General features: G+C 36.3%; 1 non-coding gene across 1 annotated transcript; it reads right to left on the minus strand.

Moving 5' to 3' along the window:
- Positions 1-11,839: 11,839 nt before the first annotated feature.
- Positions 11,840-11,957, minus strand: LOC122312024. The gene has a single exon (XR_006242937.1). It is a non-coding gene; the product is annotated as a U5 spliceosomal RNA (small nuclear RNA).
- Between the last annotated feature and the right edge of the window lie 523 nt (positions 11,958-12,480).

The following is a 12,480-nucleotide window of genomic DNA, read 5'->3' on the forward strand; positions in this document are numbered from 1 at the left end:
GGGAATCCAAAGGACACGCGTCATGTGATATGAAATTCATGTATTATTCTTCTGTAAATATTGTCTATAAATAGTAAATACGGCTTGTAGAGACGCTGTAAATCGTTGAGCAAAATTGCAATACAAACCAGAGGTTCCTTTCAGACCTTTTGTCAAATACATAAAGGGCATGATCTTCCATAATTTAATAATCCATGTTTATCATTTTTCAAGAATGATTGCCGCATCAGAAAATGTATGTGTCGCAAAGATACCTTCATGACACCACTCTTATTTTTTAGCGATAATTCAACAAGGAAGGTTGGCCTCTTATGTGTACAAGTGCTGCTTTCTTTTTTCTGGTAATTAAGGTGCGATTTGGAAAATGAGATAAGATTAGATGGTTTTAGAAGAAAGTTGAATAAAATATTATAAGAATACTATTTTTTTTAATTATTATTATTTTAAAATTTAAAAAAATCGAATTGTTTATTATATTTTATATGAGAATTTAGAAAAGTTGTAATGATGAGATGAGATGAAAAATTTTTACTATCCAAACGAGGTCTAAGGGTGGGTTTGGAAGCTAAGATGAGATACAAATTCTTATCTCATCTCATCATTATAATTTTTTCAAATTTTTACACAGAATATAATAAACAATTTAACTTTTTTAAATTCTAATTCAACTTTTTCAAATCTCAAAATAATAATAATATTTTAAACTTTCGTCTAAAACTAAAAATTCTCATCTCACCATCCAAACCTATCCTAAAGCCTTGATCGATGAACTGGCTGTGATTAAACTATTAACTAATGCAGTTGCAAATGTTGGGTCTATGGAGTCTAATTTGTGATAGGAGAGAACGTTAGGCAAAAAGTATGTTTGATTGAAAGAATAACCTAAAATATGTTTTTCAAGATATTTTTGTAGTATGCCTATATATAAATGTAATGTATTTGTGTTTTAATTAGAGTTGAGCAGTGTGAAATAGAGAGAAAAAATGTGATAAACAATCCTTGTATGTGAGAGAGAGAAAGTGAGTGAGAGAGAGATTGTATTGCTCCACAAAATATTTCTAGTTTTCTTTAAATAAAATCTTCTACAACTCCAAAGACGTAGTCATGTTGTCGAATTAAGTAAATCTTTATATGGTGGGATTGTTATTTTATTTTATTTTTTGTTGTCTTTTGCTTGTTTGTAACATCATTGGTAATTTGGTAACAACTTGATGGATTTTCGCAATAACGCACACTCTAACCCAACTGGTAATCACATTATCTTGATTACAAAATTAATATGACAACCTATTCTGATAAGGGATATAGGTAAGTGGTATATGAGATCTTATATTGATCAAAAATGAGAAATTGTTGCTCTTTATAAAGTTTTAATTGGGCTCCGATTATATTATTGATTGGTCCTTTTATAGTACATGTCATGTGGTTATGATTCCTAGACACTTAGGAGGAGTCTTGACTAATGTTGGAGTATAGGTTAGAAAATTACAAAACTCTAGGACATGATTTTGAGATATTAGGCTTCAATATTTAATTAGAAAAAAATCTATTCATCATCCTAATTCTCATCATCCTCCTATCATCCTATGATATGGCATTAGATGATAGGTTCATAAGTAAAATATAATAAATAATCTCCAATCATCTAATGTCACATCATAGGATGATGGGAATTAGGATGATGAGTAGCATTACTCATTTAATTATAAGAATGACTTAAGATTTCTTTTACACGAGTAATTTTTTTAAAGATCAAATTTGTCATTGGAGTTTTTAGGGAGTTTTTTCCCCAGGCCTTAGGCCTAGGAATGCAAGCCCAGGCTTAAAAGGCCTGAACTAACCAGCTAAAGCTTGGCCCATGGGGGCCCTCCGAGCCCAAAGAAAGGGGAACAAGGGACACTTATATTCCCCAGTGTGTCATCCAACTCCAAATGGGTAAAATTGGCAAGAAGCCCGTACAAGCAGAAGACTCATAATTATCTGACAACATGCAAAGAGGGAGGGGGATCCGACGCATCATACCTACAATGGGAAGACGGGACAGAGGGTCACGCCGCATTCAATAAGCATGGCTGAAGAAGCTATGGGGAAAACGTCTCCTCCTGCCATAGGGCATGGGCTTCTGGTCTCGAAATCCAAGTGTGAAAACGACTACCAAGTATTGGGATAAGGTTAGACTCTTTGAATTCTCTCTACTCACTTAAACGCTCATCCATAGATATACTGACTTAGGCATCAAAGACTCCCCGGCCGCCACCTTTGGGTGTTCTTTTTGTATTCACAGGCCCAAGACCAAAGAGCTGAGCTGTTAAGGACCCGGCCTAAAAGCGTATAAAATATGACTTCAACAGAGTGTTACAATTACATTATCTGCAATGTCAGGGGTAGAATATACCTTGTTCCCAACCTGTATCCATTGCCCTTATGTTTTGTTGGTTGATGCATGAAATCAGGTTTTTCATGGGTTTGTGCAAAAACATGTGTTATGCTTAATTTATCCTTTTTTATGTAGCACACCAACAGATACGAGATATTTCCAAATCTCGGCCTAATTAATGTTTTATAAAATTTCTATGCAAACTTTTGGGTGTGGTAAGTCGTTTGGTAAAAAAGAAAAAGACATCCATTATGGTTAAAATATATATATATATATATATATATATATATATATATATATATATATATATATATATATATATATATATATATATATATATATATCAGTTAAAGAGATTTTCAAGTATAATTCTAAATGTTATAAATGTGCAACACGACCTTTAAAATCACTAATTCTAAGTTCCAAGCTTAGGGGCTGATGGCCTTTATAATTGTAGGCTAAGATCATATATATACACACACACTAGGAAGGGGGTGCACGTGCATTGCATGTGTACCCAGTGAAAAATACAAACCTATTATAATAAATATTTTCCAACCTAATATATAGCATTCACCTAAAATAATTACTAAGTCTAATAAGAAATCGAATTAAATACAAATATCAACCTATTTTAGCGATTTTGTAGAAATTTCTAACATATTGTATTTGGGTTTGATTTTGTACAAATTGACACATTTTTGACTGAGAGAACAAATAAGGAAAAATAAACCCACTGTCTGTTTGCCAAATCGTCCGAAGGATATTTATTTTTATTTTTATTTTTTTATTTTTTATTTTTTGTTGAGTCCTGCTACATATATGTGTGAAAAATGTGTTATTCCTTATGTGCTGATGTGGCACATTATTTTTTATTTATTTAAAAAATACCTAAAATTAAAACTAAACCTCCCAGCTAAAAACAAAACCCTATCCATCAACACGATAGTTTCATCTCTTCCGTCTGAAATTGCCATCTAAAATTATTGTTCTTCCATTTGAAATTTCTCTCTTAATGTTTTATATTATCTGAAATTGCTATTTGTTCTTTCACCAGTTTTATCAAGAGACCACTTGGAAATTTCTCTCTTCCATCTAAAATTGTCATCTAAGTTTTGGTTGCAAATCAGTTTCGGTATTGTTTATTTCAGTGGTCTTTGTTTCAGTGCAGTATGTTTCTTTTAAGTGGTCTCTTTTTTTATGGTATCTGTTTCGATATTGTCTGTTTCACTTATGCAATAAAAGGCACATTCACCCATAGATTTGGGTTTGAGACATGGGAGAAGATTTAGAAGAGCGGAAAAAGCTTTTGTTCTAGCCGTTTGACTTTGCCCCACCAAGAGAAAAAACAAGTGATGTGTTTGATGGGAGAAGACACATTCTCTTATTGTTGAGGACGTGTTTCACACCACCAACCATACGGATGACTTGCAATGAACAAAGGGACGGCACTGGTTGCCATGGGGACACTCCAATGTCAAAATCAGAATAATAATATGAGGGTAAGTGTATGTTAAAGATGAAATAAATTAACTTAAGAATTTGTTACCTCCTGTAGGTTATTTATAGAGATTATTTCCTTGGAGTGATATAAGTCCAATTAGTCTAGTGTAGACTTTTCCTTTTAGTAGTCTAAGTCTCTCTTCTATTAGGAATCCAAGTCTATTTCCTTTTAGAAGTTTGAGGCAACCTATCTTATCTTTTTTTTATTTTATCTCTTAGTTAAATTATAGGCCGTGAGCTTGATTACTAAATGATACAAATATCCCTTTCACTGATAATGAAATGTTCCAGCATTTGAAGACTGAACGGAAAAAAGAAAAAGCAAGAGTGGGCTTTGAGAGATGGGAGAAGATGTAGGTTAGGAGTTCAAGGGGAACCACCATTCTGTTTGTAAAGTTTTGCCCCTCGGTATCTTAAAATAATATATAAGTAACTCAAAATAGAAGCAAATAAAATATTGTACAATATTAAATTTATTTTGTTAAGATTTTGTTTCTACCAAATTTTTATGAACAATTGGTAAATACTAGGAATCAAAAAAGAGAAAACTATAGTCAAATCGGTACACTCAAACATATTTTAACATTATTTATTTCTCACCTAAAGAGCAAAACAAATTAATTTATTTTTAAAAAAATTATAGTAATTTTATATCAAGTGTGTTGGTCTGTAAAGTCCAAAAATAACCACAAAAACCCAGCTTACCCATTTCCTCCTACGACGAGGTTTGAATAAAGTACTAAACCTTTCTTTTCTATTTTTTGCCTTTTGTTCTCTCCTACTTTATTCCCCTTCTCAACTGCTGTGTGGCCCTTAATTGGGCCTAAATGTGCTGGTGTTCGGCGATGCCTTGGTGTCGTTGCTGTCTTTGGGTAAAATAAGTTCAAAATTTTGGCCTTTGGATGTGTTCTTCAATGTGTTTGAAATCTGGGTATTTGTTTGAGTTGAGCATTTAGGTGGTTTTATTTTTTGTTCTAGCGTTGGTGGTGGATTTAAGTGGAGCTGCCTTGGATGCTGATAAATCAAAGGCGGCCAACACTGCACTATGTTTGAAGAAGCGTCCTACAAAGCTGACCAAATCGAGTTCCAAAATCACTTGGAAAAAGATTTTTCGCAGTGCTCGCAGTCGGCAAATTCATGGAAAGAATTACTTTTTGAAGTAAAAGTGAAGTAAAAGCAGAACATAATAACGGAATTGACAAAGAAATATTTGAGATAGAAAATTAATGCAAAGAAAGATGTTGATCCAATTTTTCATGCATTCAAGTAAAGCATGTGCTTTTGCTAAAGATGAAATCAAAAACCCCAAAACAGCGATAATTGGCAGATGGATTGGTCCATGTTAAGGCATCAGCAACGTTAGCACCTAAGGATGACTCTGGAATATTGGAAAATATTGCTGCCAAATCTTCTTGTAACAAATTAGTATGACTAGGCTAGACAGGTGTCATGAGCTAAATGGTTGTTCTTTGACAATTCTGTTATGTAAATGTCTATATATTGTATTGGGATACATTGGCAATGTATGTGAGGAAATACTCCAAATGAAATGGGATTATTCAAGAGCTAAATATTCTTTGAGAGCTTTCTACAAACACCTATTGTGCATTTGGATTTTCCTTAGTTTTATTATGGTATCTTGAGCCAAAAGGACCAACGTCCGATTTTTTTTTTTTTTTTTTTTTTCTTTTCTTTCCCATCCATGGCTGCTACAACCAATATAACCCTCTCTATCCTGTTTCATACCTCCCTTCTCAGCATTGCATCCCATTTCATTAACATCAAACTTACCGTTGACCATTATTTACTTTGCAAAGCACAAATCATCCCTTTCCTTGGAAGGACATCAGCTCTTTCGATTTGTTGATGGCTCTTTTCCTCAACCCCCTGCAACTCTTAATCATAAGCTGAATCCTGCGCATACTCAATGGCGTCTTTAGGATAAGCTCATCATATCCACCATAAATTCCTCTCTATCGGATTCGGCACTGGCTCAGGTTTTGGATTGTTCTACCTCTTATGAGGTCTGGACAACCCTACAAAATTTGTTTGCTACGAAGTCCTCTACCCATCTTATTCATACGAAATTTCAACTAGCCTCCATCAAGAAAGGGCCCAAATAAGCGACTAACTATTACAACAAAGTCAAATCACTTGCTTCAACCTTGAGTGCTTCGGAACATCCTCTAGATGATGCCGAGCTCTCAATTTATGTCCTTGCCGGTCTCGGTACTGAATACGAATGTCATGTAACTTCTCTCACTACTCGCCCAGATTTTCTCTCCCCCCAACAAATTTTCAGTTATCTCTTGAATCATGAATCAATGCTTTCTCATCAAACCAAAACATTACTCTCGGGTACTATAGTTGCTGCCAATAATACCTTCAAATCTACACCTCCTGCTAATCCCTCTCAAGGCCGCAGTAATTCCTTTTGCGGTGGACGACGTGGTCGGGGTAATGGCAGAGACATTCTTCCTTGCCCCTCCTAGCAACCATACTTCTTTTCTCCCTGTCGAGACATGTGCCCTGTGTGTCAAGTTTGTTACAAACCTGGCCATTTAGCCTCTGCCTATTACCATAGATTTGACCATGCTTATCCCACTCCTCTTCCACCTACATTTATTGCCAACTACTCGGCTCCTGCCTCCTTGACTACATGGTTCCCAAACACAGGTGCTACGCACCATTTCACCTCTGATGTTAAGAACCTTAATGTGGACTTCTGCCTTTATCAAGGATCAGGTCTAGTGTGCATTGGGGATGGTTCTGGTCTGCCTATTCAGCATGTTGGATCTGCCCATTTCAACACCAATAATGACAAATTTCTTCTTAAAAACCTTCTTCATGTTCATGCTATTTCTCGCAATCTCCTTTTAGTCCAGCAATTTTGTCATGATAACAATGTATTCTTTGAGTTTCACTCTTCTCTGTTTTTTGTGAAAGATGCTCGTTCCCGAGAAATGCTTCTTCAAGGGCACGTTAAGGATGGCTTGCATGGGTTCCAGTCGGCTGTTGTGCCCCTTTTGATTCCTCCTCAAGCCTTTTCAAGTGTTTGGACTTCAGCTCAATTGTGGCACTCTCGGCTGGGTCACCCTTCCTCTCGTACCACTTCATTGATCATACAACGTTTTCATCTTTCTCTCACTACAAGTCTCCCTGTACCTCTTTGCTCGGCATGCGCCATTGCCAAAGCCCATCCTCTACCACATTCACCATCTTCTTCTGATTCTTGTTTACCTTTTAATTTGTTGTTTATGGATGCATGGGGTCCGGCCTATGTTATTTCTACAAAAGGGTATTGGTACTTTCTTTCTATCGTGGATGACTGTTCTAAGTTCATCTGGCTTTTTCCTATGCAACTTAAATCAAATGTTACAACTATCTTCTCGGCATTTATCAACCATGTTGATACTCAATTTTCTAGAAAAATCCTTGCTATCCAAACTGATGGAGGGGGTGAATTTCGACCCCTCCATCCCATTTTTCAACATTTTGGCATTAATCATCGTCTAAGTTGTCCTTGTTTTCACCAACAAAATGGAAGTGTTGAACGGCATCACCACCATATAATTGAAATGGGCTTTTCATCTAGCTTTCTCAAGCCTCGGTCCCTCAAATTTTTTGGGCTGAAGCTTTCCAAACCGCTACATACTTAATAAATGGTATGCCCACTCCAGTGCTTCAAAATCACTCTCCATTTGAAATTTTGTTAGGTACACCACCGGATTATTCTTTTCTTCGGATGTTTGGGCCAACATGTTAGCTAAATTTAAGGCCTTACAATCATCATAAACTTGACTACTACTCCAAACAATGTGTTTTCTTGGGCTAAAGTTTGGATCATAAGGGTTATTTCTACTATCACATTGGGCCAGGCCGTACATATGTTTCCAGGGATGTTCTCTTCAATGAAACAATATTTCCATTCTCTCAACCCACTAATTCCACTCCATATTCTGGCCCAGTTCCCAGCCAAAATTTCCCACTTTCCTTAACCATTTTACCTACTCTGTCTCAACCCATATCTCCTAAGCCCATACACCCTCCGTCCATACACACTTCATCTGAACTCATTTCACCAATTCCCTCGTCTCGCTTACTAGACCCATACACTTCACCTCATTCGAGCCCAGACCCATCACACACTCAGTCTCCTTCGTCTTCCTCTCACAGAAACCCTAGCCTTGCCAATGCACTTTCTTCTATTCCCTCTGGTCCCTCTCAGCGGTCGAGCTCTCACACCTTTAAGCACTCCATGGTTACACGTTCTCAAACCAATAGTCTCTGCCCTCTTCAATGCACAGATGGAACTATTTCCTGGCCTCTCTCTAAACCTTCAGCATCTCTCTCTTCCCTTGCTTCAAATACTTCGCATTCTCCTCCTATCGTTTTTGAGGATCCCTCTTGTTTCACTGACGCTCCCAAACATCTCGAATGGAGAACAGCCATGGCCACAAAGTTCCATGCTCTACTTCAAATCAAACTTTGTCACTTGTTCCTTTCTCTTCCACGTATAATCTTCTTGGTTCTAAATGGTTCCTAAAGACCAAACAGAGAGCTGATCGAACACTTGAGTAATACAAAGCTCCGCTTGTAGCTCAGGGGTTTCATCAGCAACTCAGTATTGATTTTACTGAGACGTACAACCCTGTAGTGAAATAAAGCACAGTCCCAGTTCTTCTTTCTCTTGTAGCCTCTTCAAACTAGGCAGTTCACCAACTGGATATACAAAACACTTTCCTTCATGATGATCTTGAAAAGGCGGTGTACATGAAACAACTTCCTGAGTTCATCAATCCTGATTTTCCTCACCACATCTGTAAGTTACAAAAATCTATTTATGGGTTAAAATAGGCGCCTAGAGCCTAGTTTTCCAAGCTCGGTGACAAGTTATTATCTTTAGGTTTTCGTAGCTCTGCTTCCGATTCATCGTTGTTTATCATGCAAATTGGGTCGGATTGTTTGTTTGTTTTAGTCTATGTTGATGATATAATTGTAACTAGGTCTCATTCTGTGTTGATTATGGATTTCATTACTACCTTGCAAGATTCCTTCCCTGTAAGGATCTCGAAAATCTACATTATTTCCTTGGTATTGAAGTGCACAGAACTTCCTCTGGTATTTTCTTATCTCAATCCAAATACATTGCTGATTTACTTCATAACACCAACATGCATAACAACTCTAAGTCTGTTTCCACTCCAATGTCTTCATCTGAAAAATTGACTGCGCTAGATGGTCATACTTTTGAAGATCCTCATTTGTATCGAAGTGTTATTGGGAGTTTACAATACCTTTCCTTTACTCGTCTGAATATCTCTTTTGTTGTAAACCGTGTGTACCAATTTATGCATTCCCCTCGGCTTCCCCACTAGACTGCCGTTAAGAATTCTTCGTTATCTCAACAACACTCAGTACCTAGGTCTATTTCTTTCTGCAAAATCTCCTCATCTTTTATCTGCTTTCTCTGATACTGATTGGGCCGGATGCCCTGATGATCGCCGGTCCACAAGAGGGTTCTATGTTTACTTTGGGAACCATTTGATTTCTTAGGGATCCAAGAAACAGCCTACTATTGCTCGGTCTTCTACGGAGGCCGAGTATAAATCTTTGGTTAACACTTCTTGTGAGCTTCGTTGGTTGCAGTCTCTCTTGGGTGAACTTGGTATTTCACTTACTGCTCCTCCTATGCTGTGGTGTGACAATATTGGGACTACCTACTTGTCCATGAATACAATTATGCATTGTTACACCAAACATATGGAGCTTGATTATCACTTTGTTCGTGAAAGGATGGCAACAAAATCACTCCAAGTATCCTTTGTCTCCAGCAAGGATCGGCTTGCTGATATTCTTACAAAACTCCTTTCTACTAATCGATTCATGCAACTCCGATCAAACCTTACACTTACCATAGTGCCGCTTGAATTGCGGGGGGATGTTAAGGCATCAGCAACGTTAGCACCTAAGGATGACTCTGGAATATTGGAAAATACTGCTACCAAATCTTCTCGTAATAAATTAGTATGACTAGGCTAGACATGTGTCACTAGCTAAATAGTTGTTCTTTGACAATTATGTTTTGTAAAGGTATATATATTGTACTCGGATACATTGGAAATGTACGTGAGGAAATACTCTGAATTAAATGGGATTATTCAAGAGCTAAATATTCTTTGAGAGCTTTTTACAGACACTTGTTGTGTATTTGAATTTTCCTTAGTTTTATCAGTCCATTTATATAATCATTGTAGTAATTTGTCTGCCATATATGCATGCTTACAAAATATAAGATAAACATCAGGTAGAAACATAAAATAAAAGACGCGTGAATTTCCCAAAGTGGAAAACAAACTTGTCAGGTCCCATGTCAGATTCACTCTCATTTACTAATGCAACATTAAAACTTGAAAAACAAAATGCTCCCTATGAGAAGAGAATGTGGGATTGATGAATCTTACTTTTGAAAATAAAACCGTTGTAAAAGACCACACTTATAAGGATAGATACTCTTTAGGTAAAACGATTGAATTCTCTCTATAACCAAAAATTATAGTAGAAACCAAATAGCGATGTGAAGATGATGTTGGGTTTTTTGTTTGTAGCATGACTCTGTTTTACGGTTGTTTGATTTGATTGTTTGATTTGATGATCCAATGAGACAAGATTTTGTTGCAATTTTTATTTTATTTATTTATCTATTTATTTTTAAGTGAGCCCTCGTTTGGGGGGGAGGGGAGGTTTCCAGGGGCCAACATCCCGACCTGCCCCAGTAATTAAGGTTTATTATATATATATATATATATATATATATTGTATTACTTTCGTAGGGTCACCATATTGCTGCACTATGTATTCGACTTTCATTCATCCGGATAAGATCTTCTCCAATATCGTGGATGTAGGTTATCAAAACACATAAGTCTTGTGTTCGTACTGTCTCGTTTGCTTTTAGAGATGAGATGAAATGAGATATCATAAATTGAGATTAAAATTAAAAGTTAAATAAAATATTATTAGAATATATTATTTTTGTATTGAAATTTAAAAAAGTTGAATTGTTTATTTTATTTTATTTAAAAATTTAAAAAAATTATAATGATTAAGTAAGATGAAATAAGATATTTTATGAAAGTAAATAATTTATTTGATTTACTTTACTTTTTCTCTTATTTTTCTTAGTAAAAGATGAAGCAATTATTGTAGATACTAATGGTAATACTAATGGACCAATGGTAATGCTCTCCCCGCATAGCCAAACGGCTTTATTAGATCAGATATGCTGGCTGTGAGCAAGGTCCACATATAGACTCAGCTTGCCCTAAAAGAATGCGTAGGACAAAACAATTATATGGTATTTATATCCTACAGGGGTTCCCCACCAGGGCCGAAGCTTGGGTCCACCATATACATCTTGACACTTCAATGTGGAATCACCGATTCAGACTCAAAAAACTTAAGAAATAACTTTATCCCATAAAGAAGAAAAAACAATTTATGTACACAAAATTTCTTGAAGTCAGTGGTTGAATGAAAGTTGTTCTTTTAAAAAAGGAGCAATATCAACAGTAATAAGACTAAAATGGAAGTGAAGTCACAGGTCCCAGATTTCTTTGCTATGCTTGGATGGAACTGAGCGGTACTTCGGTACATAATCCATAAAAGGACTGATATATAATTCAAAGAAATGCCAACAGCAGACAAGAACAATGCAATTATATTATGTGATGGGTGTTGAGTAATGTTCTTTACAAGCTGCTTGAAGGGACTGAAATAACCCACAAGGCGTTAGAATCTGAAAATAATGTACGGGTTCTCTGGTTACTGTTCCACCAAGCAAGACCATATCATCACAGCCAGCACAGCATTTCTTGAACCCTTGACTAGTTCCAACATTTTCTCTCGAGAACTTTGCATTATTATAACAGCCAAACTTTGACTAGTTGTATAGGGGCAGGATTCACTTGAAATCTACCCCTTAAAAAAATTGGTGTATGCCACATTGAGCGGCGAGCACACGGTATTCTTTAGTAAAAGGCGAAAGAATAGTTCGCTCTGTGCTCACCGCATGGCTCCATATCAAGCATTCGCTGGTTGCAGCATATTAATAAGAAGGGTTCTCTCGTTGGGTTTTATCCTCGTCGGTGTGGGAGCACCATTTATTGTTTTAGGCACAGCAAGGTGGTATTAAACAAGTTAAAGTGAGTGGTGTATCGTATGATCCTAACGTGTTTTAACAAGTTGGATAATTTGCATTTCCATGTACAAACAGTTTTGGAAACACTACAAGTTTTGGCTTTGATTATTTGAAACAACCTTTAATACGCGTATATACCATGGCTCCCATCTTTTATATAATTGCATAAAAAGTATATGGAGTTGCTGGGATAGGCCACGAGACTGGTCTTCAAATTGCCTTAAAAACTTATTTTTAAAAAAGAAAATAAAAGAATAGAATGGAAAGTGACTCAAGGCCTCCTCGAGTATCAAATTAATCCGAGGACTCGGTACACACCTGAAATTTACAGTTCGTGGCTTTAAACGCTACGCCTATACAACAAAATGCAACCAAAATTATATGTAGTTTTTGAAGTGAT

The sequence above is a fragment of the Carya illinoinensis genome, chromosome 5 (assembly GCF_018687715.1).
Source record: "Carya illinoinensis cultivar Pawnee chromosome 5, C.illinoinensisPawnee_v1, whole genome shotgun sequence".
NCBI lineage: Eukaryota > Viridiplantae > Streptophyta > Magnoliopsida > Fagales > Juglandaceae > Carya > Carya illinoinensis.